We start from the raw sequence: 13,820 nt of genomic DNA, 5'->3' as shown, positions 1-13,820 counted from the left end.
ATTTAGCGATATTTTTCTGATATTACTAGGTTGCATCGCTTTTAACAATGAAACGATTGACTGTGGGACTTAATTGAGCTAACTTTGGACTGTGACCTGATAAATGTGATAAATGAGACAATTGGACTCCAAGAAATAACATTCTTCTTAATTTGACATGATTGCCGAAACTCAGCGTTTACACTGGGCGCTGTGGTAGCGCTTCTTTTAAAAATTTACATTAATAAGTCATTTTTTACTGTGGGACCAATCCTATCTGTTATCGCGCGCTGAAGAAATATCGAGAGTTTCAAAAACTATATTTCATTGACTTTCTAACGGTGTCAGTCCGTTTGAGTTACAACGGTTGGGTCAAATATTCGTACCAACATGTATTTAGCGATCTTTTTTTTGATATTACTAGGTTGCATCGCTTTAAACAATAAAACGATTGACTGTGGGACTTAACTGAACCAACTTTGGACTGTGACCTGATAAATGTGATAAATGAGAAAATGTGGTAGCGCTTCATTTAAGATTTAAGCTAAAAAAAGTCATTTTTTTACTGTGGGACCAATCCTAGCCGTTAGCGCGCGCTGAAGAAATAGCGACAGTTTCAAATACTACATTTGATTGACTTTTTAATGGTGTCAGTCCGTTTGAATTACAACGGTTGGGTCAAATATTCGTACCAACATGTATTTAGCGATTTTTTTTTGATATTACTAGGTTGCATCGCTTTAAACAATGAAACGATTGACTGTGGGACTTAATTGAACTAACTTTGGACTGTGACCTGATAAATGTGATAAATGAGGAAATTTGACTCCAAGAAATAACATTCTTCTCAATTTGGCATGATTGCCGGAACTCAGCGATAACACATTGGCGCTGTGGTAGCACTTCATTTAAAAATTTAGATTAATAAGTCATTCTTTACTGTGGGACCAATCCTATCTGTTATCGCGCGCTGAAGAAATATCGACAGTCTCAAAAACTACATTTCATTGACTTTCTAACGGTGTCAGTCCGTTTGAGTTAGAACGGTTGGGTCACATATTCGTACCAACATGTATTTAGCGATATTTGTTTTGATATTACTAGGTTGCATCGCTTTTAACAATGAAACGAATGACTGTGGGACTTAATTGAACTAACTTTGGACTGTGACCTGATAAATGTGATAAATGAGACAATTGGACTCCAAGAAATAAAATTCTTCTTAATTTGACATGATTGCCGGAACTCAGCGTTTACACTGGGCGCTGTGGTAGCGCTTCTTTAAAAAATTTACATTAATAAGTCATTTTTTACTGTGGGACCAATCCTAGCCGTTATTGCGCGCTGAAAAAATAGCGACAGTTTCAAAAACTACATCTTATTGACTTTTTAATGGTGTCACTCCGTTTGAGTTACAACCGGTGGGTCACATATTCGTACCAATATGTATTTATTGATATTTTTCTGATATTACTAGGTTGCATCGCTTTTAACAATGAAACGATTGACTGTGGGACTTAATTGAACTAACTTTGGACTGTGACCTGATAAATGTGATAAATGAGACAATTGGACTCCAAGAAATAACATTCTTCTTAATTTGACATGATTGCCGAAACTCAGCGATTACACTGTGCGCTGTGGTACCGCTTCATTTAATAATTAAGATAATAAAAAAGTCATTTTTTTACTGTGGGACCAATCCTAGCCGTTATCGCGCGCAGAGGAAATAACAACAGTTTCAAAAACTACATTTTATTGACTTTCTAACGGTGTCAGTCCGTTTGATTTACAACGGTTGGGTCACATATTCGTACCAACATGTATTTAGCGATATTTGTTTTGATATTACTAGGTTGCATCGCTTTTAACAATGAAACGATTGACTGTGGGACTTAATTGAACTAACTTTGGACTGTGACCTGATAATTGTGACAAATGAGACAATTGGACTCCATGAAGTAACATTCTTCTTAATTTGTCATGATTGCCGAACTTCAGCGATTACACTGGGCGCTGTGGTAGCGCTTCATTTAAGAATTAAGCTAAAAAAAGTCATGTTTTTACTGTGGGACTAAGCCTAACCGTTAGCGCGCGCTGAAGAAATAGAGACAGTTTCAAATGCTACATTTCACTGACTTTCTAACGATGTCAGTTCGTTTGAGTTTCAAAGGTTGGGTCACATATTCGTATCAACATGTATTTAGCGATATTTTTTTCATGTTACTAGGTTGCATCGCTTTTAACAATGAAACGATTGACTGTGGGACTAAATTGAACTGATTTTGGACTGTGACCTTATAAACACTATAAGTGAGCCAACTGGACTCCAACAAATAACATTCTTCGTAATTTGACGAGATTGCCGGAACTCAGCGATTACACGGGGCGCTGTGGTAGCGCTTCATTTAAAAGTTTAGATAAATAAGTCATTTTTTACTGTGGGACCAATCCTAGCCGTTATTGCGCGCTGAAGGAATAGCGACAGTTTCAAAAACTACATCTTATTGACTTTTTAATGGTGTCACTCCGTTTGAGTTACAACCGGTGGGTCACATATTCGTACCAATATGTATTTAGCGATATTTTTCTGATATTACTAGGTTGCATCGCTTTTAACAATGAAACGATTGACTGTGGGACTTAATTGAACTAACTTTGGACTGTGACCTGATAAATGTGATAAATGAGACAATTGGACTCCAAGAAATAAAATTCTTCTTAATTTGACATGATTGCCGGAACTCAGCGTTTACACTGGGCGTTGTGGTAGCGCTTCTTTTAAAAATTTACATTAATAAGTCATTTTTTACTGTGGGACCAATCCTATCTGTTATCGCGCGCTAAAGAAATATCGAGAGTTTCAAAAACTATATTTCATTGACTTTCTAACGGTGTCAGTCCGTTTGAGTTACAACGGTTGGGTCAACTATTCGTACTAACATGTATTTAGCGATCTGTTTTCTGATATTACTAGGTTGCATCGCTTAAAACAATAAAACGATTGACTGTGGGACTTAATTGAACTAACTTTGGACTGTGACCTGATAAATGTGATAAATGAGAAAATGTGGTAGCGCTTCATTTAAGATTTAAGATAAAAAAAGTCATTTTTTTACTGTGGGACCAATCCTAGCCGTTAGCGCGCGCTGAAGAAATAGCGACAGTTTCAAAAACTACATTTGATTGACTTTTTAATGGTGTCAGTCCGTTTGAATTACAACGGTTGGGTCAAATATTCGTACCAACATGTATTTAGCGATTTTTTTTTGATATTACTAGGTTGCATCGCTTTAAACAATGAAACGATTGACTGTGGGACTTAATTGAACTAACTTTGGACTGTGACCTGATAAATGTGATAAATGAGAAAATTTGACTCCAAGAAATAACATTCTTCTCAATTTGGCATGATTGCCGGAACTCAGCGATAACACATTGGCGCTGTGGTAGCACTTCATTTAAAAATTTAGATTAATAAGTCATTCTTTACTGTGGGACCAATCCTATCTGTTATCGCGCGCTGAAGATATATCGACAGTTTCAAAAACTACATTTCATTGACTTTCTAACGGTGTCAGTCCGTTTGAGTTAGAACGGTTGGGTCACATATTCGTACCTACATGTATTTAGCGATATTTGTTTTTATATTACTAGGTTTCATCGCTTTTAACAATGAAACAAATGACTGTGGGACTTAATTGAACTAACTTTGGACTGTGACCTGATAAATGTGATAAATGAGAAAATGTGGTAGCGCATCATTTAAGAATTAAGCTAAAAAAAGTCATTTTTTTACTGTGGGACCAATCCTAGCCGTTAGCGCGCGCTGAAGAAATAGAGACGGTTTCAAATGCTACATTTCACTGACTTTCTAACGATGTCAGTCCGTTTGAGTTTCAACGGTTGGGTCACATATTCGTACCAACATGTATTTAGCGATATTTGTTTTGATATTACTAGGTTGCATCGCTTTTAACAATGAAACGATTGACTGTGGGACTTAATTGAACTAACTTTGGACTGTGACCTAATAAATGTGATAAATGAGAAAATTGGACTCCAAGAAATAACATTCTTCTCAATTTTACATGATTGCCGGAACTCAGCGATAACACTGGGCGCTGTGGTAGCACTTCATTTAAAAATTTAGATTAATAACTCATTTTTTAGTGCGGGACCAATCCTAGCCGTCATCGCGCGCTGAAGAAATATCGACAGTTTCAAAAACTACATTTTATTGACTTTCTAACGGTGTCAGTCCGTTTGAGTTACAACGGTTGGGTCAAATATTTGTACCAACATGTATTTAGCGATATCTTTTTTGATATTACTAGGTTGCATCGCTTTAAACAATGAAACGATTGACTGTGGGACATAATTGAACTAACTTTAGACTGTAACCTGGTAAATTTGATAAATGAGACATTTGGACTCCAAGAAATAACATTCTTCTTAATTTGACGTAATTGCCGGAACTCAGCGATTACACTGGACGCTGGTGTAGCGCTTCATTTAAAAATTTAGATAAATAACTCATTCTTTACTGTGGGACCAATCCTATCCGTTATCGCGCGTTGAAATAATATCGACAGTTTCAAAAACTACATTTCATTGACTTTCTAACGGTGTCAGTCCGTTTTAGTTACAACGGTTGGGTCAATTATTCGTACCAACATGTATTTAGCGATATTTGTTTTGATATTGCTAGGTTGCATCGCTTTTAACAATGAAACGATTGACTTTGGGACTTAATTGAACTAACTTTGGACTGTGACCTAATAAATGTGATAAATGAGACAATTGGACTCCAAGAAATAACATTCTTCTCAATTTTAAATGATTGCCGGAACTCAGCGATAACACTGGGCGCTGTGGTAGCACTTCATTTAAAAATTTAGATTATTAACTCATTTTTTACTGCGGGACCAATCCTAACCGTCATCGCGCGCTGAAGAAATAGAGACAGTTGCAAATGCTACATTTCACTGACTTTCTAACGATGTCAGTCCGTTTGAGTTTCAACTGTTGGGTCACATATTCGTACCAACATGTATTTAGCGGTATATTTCTGATATTACTAGGTTGCATCGCTTTAAACAATGAAACGATTGACTGTGGGACTTAATTGAACTAACTTTAGACTGTAACCTGGTAAATTTGATAAATGAGACAATTGGACTCCAAGAAATAACATTCTTCTTAATTTGACGTGATTGCCGGAACTCAGCGATTACACTGGACGCTGGTGTAGAGCTTCATTTAAAAATTTAGATAAATAACTCATTCTTTACTGTGGGACCAATCCTATCCGTTATCGCGCGCTGAAGTAATATCGACAGTTTCAAAAACTACATTTCATTGACTTTCTAACGGTGTCAGTCTGTTTGAGTTACAACGGTTTGGTCAAATATTCGTACCAACATGTATTTAGCGATATTTTTCTCATGTTACTAGGTTGCATCGCTTTTAACAATGAAACGATTGACTGTGGGACTAAATTGAACTGATTTTGGACTGTGACCTTATAAACACTATAAGTGAGACAATTGGACTCCATCAAATAACATTCTTCGTAATTTGACGTGATTGCCGGAACTCAGCGATTACACTGGGCGCTGTGGTAGCGCTTCATTTAAAAGTTTAGATAAATAAGTCATTTTTTACTGTGGGACCAATCCTAGCCGTTATTGCGCGCTAAAGAAATATCAACAGTTTCATAAACTACATTTCATTGACTTTCTAATGGTGTCAGTCCGTTTGAGTTACAACGGTTGGGTCACATATTCGTACCAACATGCATTTAGCGGTATTTTTCTGATATTACTAGGTTGCATCGCTTTAAACAATGAAACGATTGACTGTGGGACTTAATTGAACTAACTTTAGACTGTGACCTTATAAATTTGATAAATGAGACAATTGGACTCCAAGAAATAAAATTCTTCTTAATTTGACATGATTGCCGGAACTCAGCGTTTACACTGGGCGCTGTGGTAGCGCTTCTTTTAAAAATTTACATTATTAAGTCATTTTTTACTGTGGGACCAATCCTAGCCGTTTTTGCGCGCTGAAGAAATAGCGACAGTTTCAAAAATTACATCTTATTGACTTTTTAATGGTGTCACTCCGTTTGAGTTACAACCGGTGGGTCACATATTCGTACCAATATGTATTTAGCGATATTTTTCTGATATTACTAGGTTGCATCGCTTTTAACAATGGAACGATTGACTGTGGGACTTAATTGAGCTAACTTTGGACTGTGACCTGATAAATGTGATAAATGAGACAATTGGACTCCAAGAAATAACATTCTTCTTAATTTGACATGATTGCCGAAACTCAGCGACTACACTGTGCGCTGTGGTACCGCTTCATTTAATAATTAAGATAATAAAAAAGTCATTTTTTTACTGTGGGACCAATCCTAGCCGTTATCGCGCGCTGAAGAAATAACAACAGTTTCAAAAACTACATTTTATTGACTTTCTAACGGTGTCAGTCCGTTTGATTTACAACGGTTGGGTCACATATTCGTACCAACATGTATTTAGCGATATTTGTTTTGATATTACTAGGTTGCATCGCTTTTAACAATGAAACGATTGACTGTGGGACTTAATTGAACTAACTTTGTACTGTGACCTGATAAATGTGATAAATGAGACAATTGGACTCCGAGAAATAACATTCTTCCTAATTTGACATGATTGCCGAAACTCAGCGATTACACTGGGCGCTGTGGTACCGCTTCATTTAAGAATTAAGATAAAAAAAGTCATTTTTTCACTGTGGGACCAATCCCAGCCGTTATCGCGCGCTGAAGAAATAGCAACAGTTTCAAAAACTACATTTCATTGACTTTCTAACGGTGTCAGTCCGTTTGAGTTACAACGGTTGGGTCACATATTCGTACCAACATGTATTTAGCGATATTTGTTTTGATATTACTAGGTTGCATCGCTTTTAACAATGAAACGAATGACTGTGGGACTTAATTGAACTAACTTTGAACTGTGACCTGATAGTTGTGACAAATGTGACAATTGGACTCCATGAAGTAACATTCTTCTTAATTTGTCATGATTGCCGAACTTCAACGATTACACTGGGCGCTGTGGTAGAGCTTCATTTAAGAATTAAGCTAAAAAAAGTCATGTTTTTACTGTGGGACCAAGCCTAACCGTTAGCGCGCGCTGAAGAAACAGCGACAGTTTCAAAAACTACATTTGATTGACTTTTTAATGGTGTCAGTCCGTTTGAATTACAACGGTTGGGTCAAATATTCGTACCAACATGTATTTAGCGATTTTTTTTTGATATTACTAGGTTGCATCGCTTTAAACAATGAAACGATTGACTGTGGGACTTAATTGAACTAACTTTGGACTGTGACCTGATAAATGTGATAAATGAGGAAATTTGACTCCAAGAAATAACATTCTTCTCAATTTAGCATGATTGCCGGAACTCAGCGATAACACATTGGCGCTGTGGTAGCACTTCATTTAAAAATTTAGATTAATAAGTCATTTTTTACTGTGGGACCAATCCTATCTGTTATCGCGCGCTGAAGAAATATCGACAGTTTCAAAAACTACATTTCATTGACTTTCTAACGGTGTCAGTCCGTTTGAGTTAGAACGGTTGGGTCACATATTCGTACCAATATGTATTTAGCGATATTTTTCAGATATTACTAGGTTGCATCGCTTTTAACAATGAAACGATTGACTGTGGGACTTAATTCAACTAACTTTGGACTGTGACCTGATAAATGTGATAAATGAGACAATTGGACTCCAAGAAATATAATTCCTCTTAATTTGACATGATTGCCGGAACTCAGCGTTTACACTGGGCGCTGTGGTAGCGCTTCTTTTAAAAATTTACATTAATAAGTCATTTTTTACTGTGGGACCAATCCTATCTGTTATCGCGCGCTGAAGAAATATCGAGAGTTTCAAAAACTATATTTCATTGACTTTCTAAGGGTGTCAGTCCGTTTGAGTAACAACGGTTGGGTCAAATATTCGTACCAACATGTATTTAGCGATCTTTTTTTTGATATTACTAGGTTGCATCGCTTTAAACAATAAAACGATTGACTGTGGGACTTAATTGAACTAACTTTGGACTGTGACCTGATAAATGTGATAAATGAGAAAATGTGGTAGCGCTTCATTTAAGATTTAAGCTAGAAAAAGTCATTATTTTACTGTGGGACCAATCCTAGCCGTTAGCGCGCGCTGAAGAAATATCGACAGTTTCAAAAACTACATTTCATTGACTTTCTAACGGTGTCAGTCCGTTTGAGTTAGAACGGTTGGGTCACATATTCGTACCAACATGTATTTAGCGATATTTGTTTTGATATTACTAGGTTGCATCGCTTTTAACAATGAAACGAATGACTGTTTGACTTAATTGAACTAACTTTGGACTGTGACCTGATAAATGTGATAAATGAGACAATTGGACTCCAAGAAATAAAATTCTTCTTAATTTGACATGATTGCCGGAACTCAGCGTTTACACTGGGCGCTGTGGTAGCGCTTCTTTAAAAAATTTACATTAATAAGTCATTTTTTACTGTGGGACCAATCCTAGCCGTTATTGCGCGCTGAAGAAATAGCGACAGTTTCAAAAACTACATCTTATTGACTTTTTAATGGTGTCACTCCGTTTGAGTTACAACCGGTGGGTCACATATTCCTACCAATATGTATTTAGCCGTATATTTCTGATAATACTAGGTTGCATCGCTTTAAACAATGAAACGATTGACTGTGGGACTTAATTGAACTAACTTTAGACTGTAACCTGGTAAATTTGATAAATGAGACAATTGGACTCCAAGAAATAACATTCTTCTTAATTTGACGTGATTGCCGGAACTCAGCGATTACACTGGACGCTGGTGTAGAGCTTCATTTAAAAATTTAGATAAATAACTCATTCTTTACTGTGGGACCAATCCTATCCGTTATCGCACGCTGAAGTAATATCGACAGTTTCAAAAACTACATTTCATTGACTTTCTAACGGTGTCAGTCCGTTTTAGTTACAACGGTTGGGTCAAATATTCGTACCAACATGTATTTAGCGATATTTGTTTTGATATTATAAGGTTGCATCGCTTTTAACAATGAAACGATTGACTGTGGGACTTAATTGAACTAACTTTGGACTGTGACCCAATAAATGTGATAAATGAGAAAATTGGACTCCAAGAAATAACATTCTTCTCAATTTTACATGATTGCCGGAACTCAGCGATAACACTGGGCGCTGTGGTAGCACTTCATTTAAAAATTTAGATTAATAACTCATTTTTTAGTGCGGGACCAATCCTAGCCGTCATCGCGCGCTGAAGAAATATCGACAGTTTCAAAAACTACATTTTATTGACTTTCTAACGGTGTCAGTCCGTTTGAGTTACAACGGTTGGGTCAAATATTTGTACCAACATGTATTTAGCGATATTTTTTTTGATATTACTAGGTTGCATCGCTTTAAACAATGAAACGATTGACTGTGGGACATAATTGAACTAACTTTAGACTGTAACCTGGTAAATTTGATAAATGAGACAATTGGACTCCAAGAAATAACATTCTTCTTAATTTGACGTAATTGCCGGAACTCAGCGATTACACTGGACGCTGGTGTAGCGCTTCATTTAAAAATTTAGATAAATAACTCATTCTTTACTGTGGGACCAATCCTATCCGTTATCGCGCGCTGAAGTATTATCGACAGTTTCAAAAACTACATTTCATTGACTTTCTAACGGTGTCAGTCCGTTTTAGTTACAACGGTTGGGTCAAATATTCGTACCAACATGTATTTAGCGATATTTGTTTTGATATTGCTAGGTTGCATCGCTTTTAACAATGAAACGATTGACTGTGGGACTTAATTGAACTAACTTTGGACTGTGACCTAATAAATGTGATAAATGAGACAATTGGACTCCAAGAAATAACATTCTTCTCAATTTTAAATGATTGCCGGAACTCAGCGATAACACTGGGCGCTGTGGTAGCACTTCATTTAAAAATTTAGATTATTAACTCATTTTTTACTGCGGGACCAATCCTAGCCGTCATCGCGCGCTGAAGAAATATCGACAGTTGCAAATGCTACATTTCACTGACTTTCTAACGATGTCAGTCCGTTTGAGTTTCAACGGTTGGGTCACATATTCGTACCAACATGTATTTAGCGATCTTTTTTTTTGATATTACTAGGTTGCATCGCTTTAAACAATGAAACGATTGACTGTGGGACTTAATTGAACTAACTTTGGACTGTGACCTGATAAATGTGATAAATGAGAAAATGTGGTAGCGCATGATTTAAGAATTAAGCTAAAAAAAGTCATTTTTTTACTGTGGGACCAATCCTAGCCGTTAGCGCGCGCTGAAGAAATAGAGACGGTTTCAAATGCTACATTTCACTGACTTTCTAACGATGTCAGTCCGTTTGAGTTTCAACGGTTGGGTCACATATTCGTACCAATATGTATTTAGCCGTATATTTCTGATAATACTAGGTTGCATCGCTTTAAACAATGAAACGATTGACTGTGGGACTTAATTGAACTAACTTTAGACTGTAACCTGGTAAATTTGATAAATGAGACAATTGGACTCCAAGAAATAACATTCTTCTTAATTTGACGTGATTGCCGGAACTCAGCGAATACACTGGACGCTGGTGTAGAGCTTCATTTAAAAATTTAGATAAATAACTCATTCTTTACTGTGGGACCAATCCTATCCGTTATCGCACACTGAAGTAATATCGACAGTTTCAAAACTACATTTCATTGACTTTCTAACGGTGTCAGTCCGTTTTAGTTACAACGGTTGGGTCAAATATTCGTACCAACATGTATTTAGCGATATTTGTTTTGATATTACTAGGTTGCATCACTTTTAACAATGAAACGATTGACTGTGGGACTTAATTGAACTAACTTTGGACTGTGACCTAATAAATGTGACAAATGAGAAAATTGGACTCCAAGAAATAACATTCTTCTCAATTTTACATGATTGCCGGAACTCAGCGATAACACTGGGCGCTGTGGTAGCACTTCATTTAAAAATTTAGATTAATAACTCATTTTTTAGTGCGGGACCAATCCTAGCCGTCATCGCGCGCTGAAGAAATATCGACAGTTTCAAAAACTACATTTTATTGACTTTCTAACGGTGTCAGTCCGTTTGAGTTACAACGGTTGGGTCAAATATTTGTACCAACATGTATTTAGCGATATTTTTTTTGATATTACTAGGTTGCATCGCTTTAAACAATGAAACGATTGACTGTGGGACATAATTGAACTAACTTTAGACTGTAACCTGGTAAATTTGATAAATGAGACAATTGGACACCAAGAAATAACATTCTTCTTAATTTGACGTAATTGCCGGAACTCAGCGATTACACTGGACGCTGGTGTAGCGCTTCATTTAAAAATTTAGATAAATAACTCATTCTTTACTGTGGGACCAATCTTATCCGTTATCGCGCGCTGAAGTAATATCGACAGTTTCAAAAACTACATTTCATTGACTTTCTAACGGTGTCAGTCCGTTTTAGTTACAACGGTTGGGTCAAATATTCGTACCAACATGTATTTAGCGATATTTGTTTTGATATTGCTAGGTTGCATCGCTCTTAACAATGAAACGATTGACTGTGGGACTTAATTGAACTAACTTTGGACTGTGACCTAATAAATGTGATAAATGAGACAATTGGACTCCAAGAAATAACATTCTTCTCAATTTTAAATGATTGCCGGAACTCAGCGATAACACTGGGCGCTGTGGTAGCACTTCATTTAAAAATTTCGATTATTAACTCATTTTTTACTGCGGGACCAATCCTAGCCGTCATCGCGCGCTGAAGAAATAGAGACAGTTGCTAATGCTACATTTCACTGACTTTCTAACGATGTCAGTCCGTTTGATTTTCAACGGTTGGGTCACATATTCGTACCAACATGTATTTAGCGATATTTTTCTCATGTTACTAGGTTGCATCGCTTTAAACAATGAAACGATTGACTGTGGGACTTAATTGAACTAACTTTAGCCTGTAACCTAGTAAATTTGATAAATGAGACAATTGGACTCCAAGAAATAACATTCTTCTTAATTTGACGTGATTGCCGGAACTCAGCGATTACACTGGACGCTGGTGTAGAGCTTCATTTAAAAATTTAGATAAATAACTCATTCTTTACTGTGGGACCAATCCTATCCGTTATCGCGCGCTGAAGTAATATCGACAGTTTCAAAAACTACATTTCATTGACTTTCTAACGGTGTCAGTCCGTTTGAGTTACAACGGTTTGGTCAAATATTCGTACCAACATGTATTTAGCGATATTTTTTTTGATATTACTAGGTTGCATCGCTTTAAACAATGAAACAATTGACTGTGGGACTTAATTGAACTAACTTTAGACTGTAACCTGGTAAATTTGATAAATGAGACAATTGGACTCCAAGAAATAACATTCTTCTTAATTTGACGTGATTGCCGGAACTCAGCGATTACACTGGACGCTGGTGTAGCGCTTCATTTAAAAATTTAGATAAATAACTCTTTCTTTACTGTGGGACCAATCCTATCCGTTATCGCGCGCAGAAGTAATATCGACAGTTTCAAAAACTACATTTCATTGACTTTCGAACGGTGTCAGTCCGTTTTAGTTACAACGGTTGGGTCAAATATTCGTACCAACATGTATTTAGCGATATTTGTTTTGATATTACTAGGTAGCATCGCTTTTAACAATGAAACGATTGACTGTGGGACTTAATTGAACTAATTTTGGACTGTGACCTAATAAATGTGATAAATGAGAAAATTGGACTCCAGGAAATAACATTCTTCTCAATTTTAAATGATTGCCGGAACTCAGTGATAACACTGGGCGCTGTGGTAGCACTTCATTTAAAAATTTAGATTAATAACTCATTTTTTACTGCGGGACCAATCCTAGCCCTCAACGCGCAATGAAGAAATATCGACAGTTTCAAAAACTACATTTTATTGACTTTCTAACGGTGTCAGTCCGTTTGAGTTACAACGGTTGGGTCAAATATTCGTACCAACATGTATTTAGCGATATTTTTTTTGATATTACTAGGTTGCATCGCTTTAAACAATGAAACGATTGACTGTGGGACTTAATTGAACTAACTTCAGACTGTAACCTGGTAAATTTGATAAATGAGACAATTGGACTCCAAGAAATAACATTCTTCTTAATTTGACGTGATTGCCAGAACTCAGCGATTACACTGGACGCTGGTGTAGCGCTTCATTTAAAAATTTAGATAAATAACTCATTCTTTACTGGGGGACCAATCCTATCCGTTATCGCGCGCTGAAGTAATATCGACAGTTTCAAAAACTACATTTCATTGACTTTCTTACGGTGTCAGTCCGTTTTAGTTACAACGGTTGGGTCAAATATTCGTACCAACATGTATTTAGCGATATTTGTTTTGATATTACTAGGTTGCATCGCTTTTAACAATGAAACGATTGACTGTGGGACTTAATTGAACTAACCTTGGACTGTGACCTGATAAATGTGATAAATGAGACAATTGGACTCCAAGAAATAACATTCTTCTTAATTTGACATGATTGCGGAACTCAGCGTTTACACTGGGCGCTGTGTAGCGCTTCATTTAAAAATTTAGATAAATAACTCATTCTTTACTGGGGGACCAATCCTATCCGTTATCGCGCGCTGAAGTAATATCGACAGTTTCAAAAACTACATTTCATTGACTTTCTTACGG

The sequence above is a fragment of the Hydractinia symbiolongicarpus genome, chromosome 7, assembly GCF_029227915.1.
Source record: "Hydractinia symbiolongicarpus strain clone_291-10 chromosome 7, HSymV2.1, whole genome shotgun sequence".
In the NCBI taxonomy this organism is placed as follows: Eukaryota; Metazoa; Cnidaria; class Hydrozoa; order Anthoathecata; family Hydractiniidae; genus Hydractinia; species Hydractinia symbiolongicarpus.
This window is presented reverse-complemented; position numbering follows the sequence as displayed.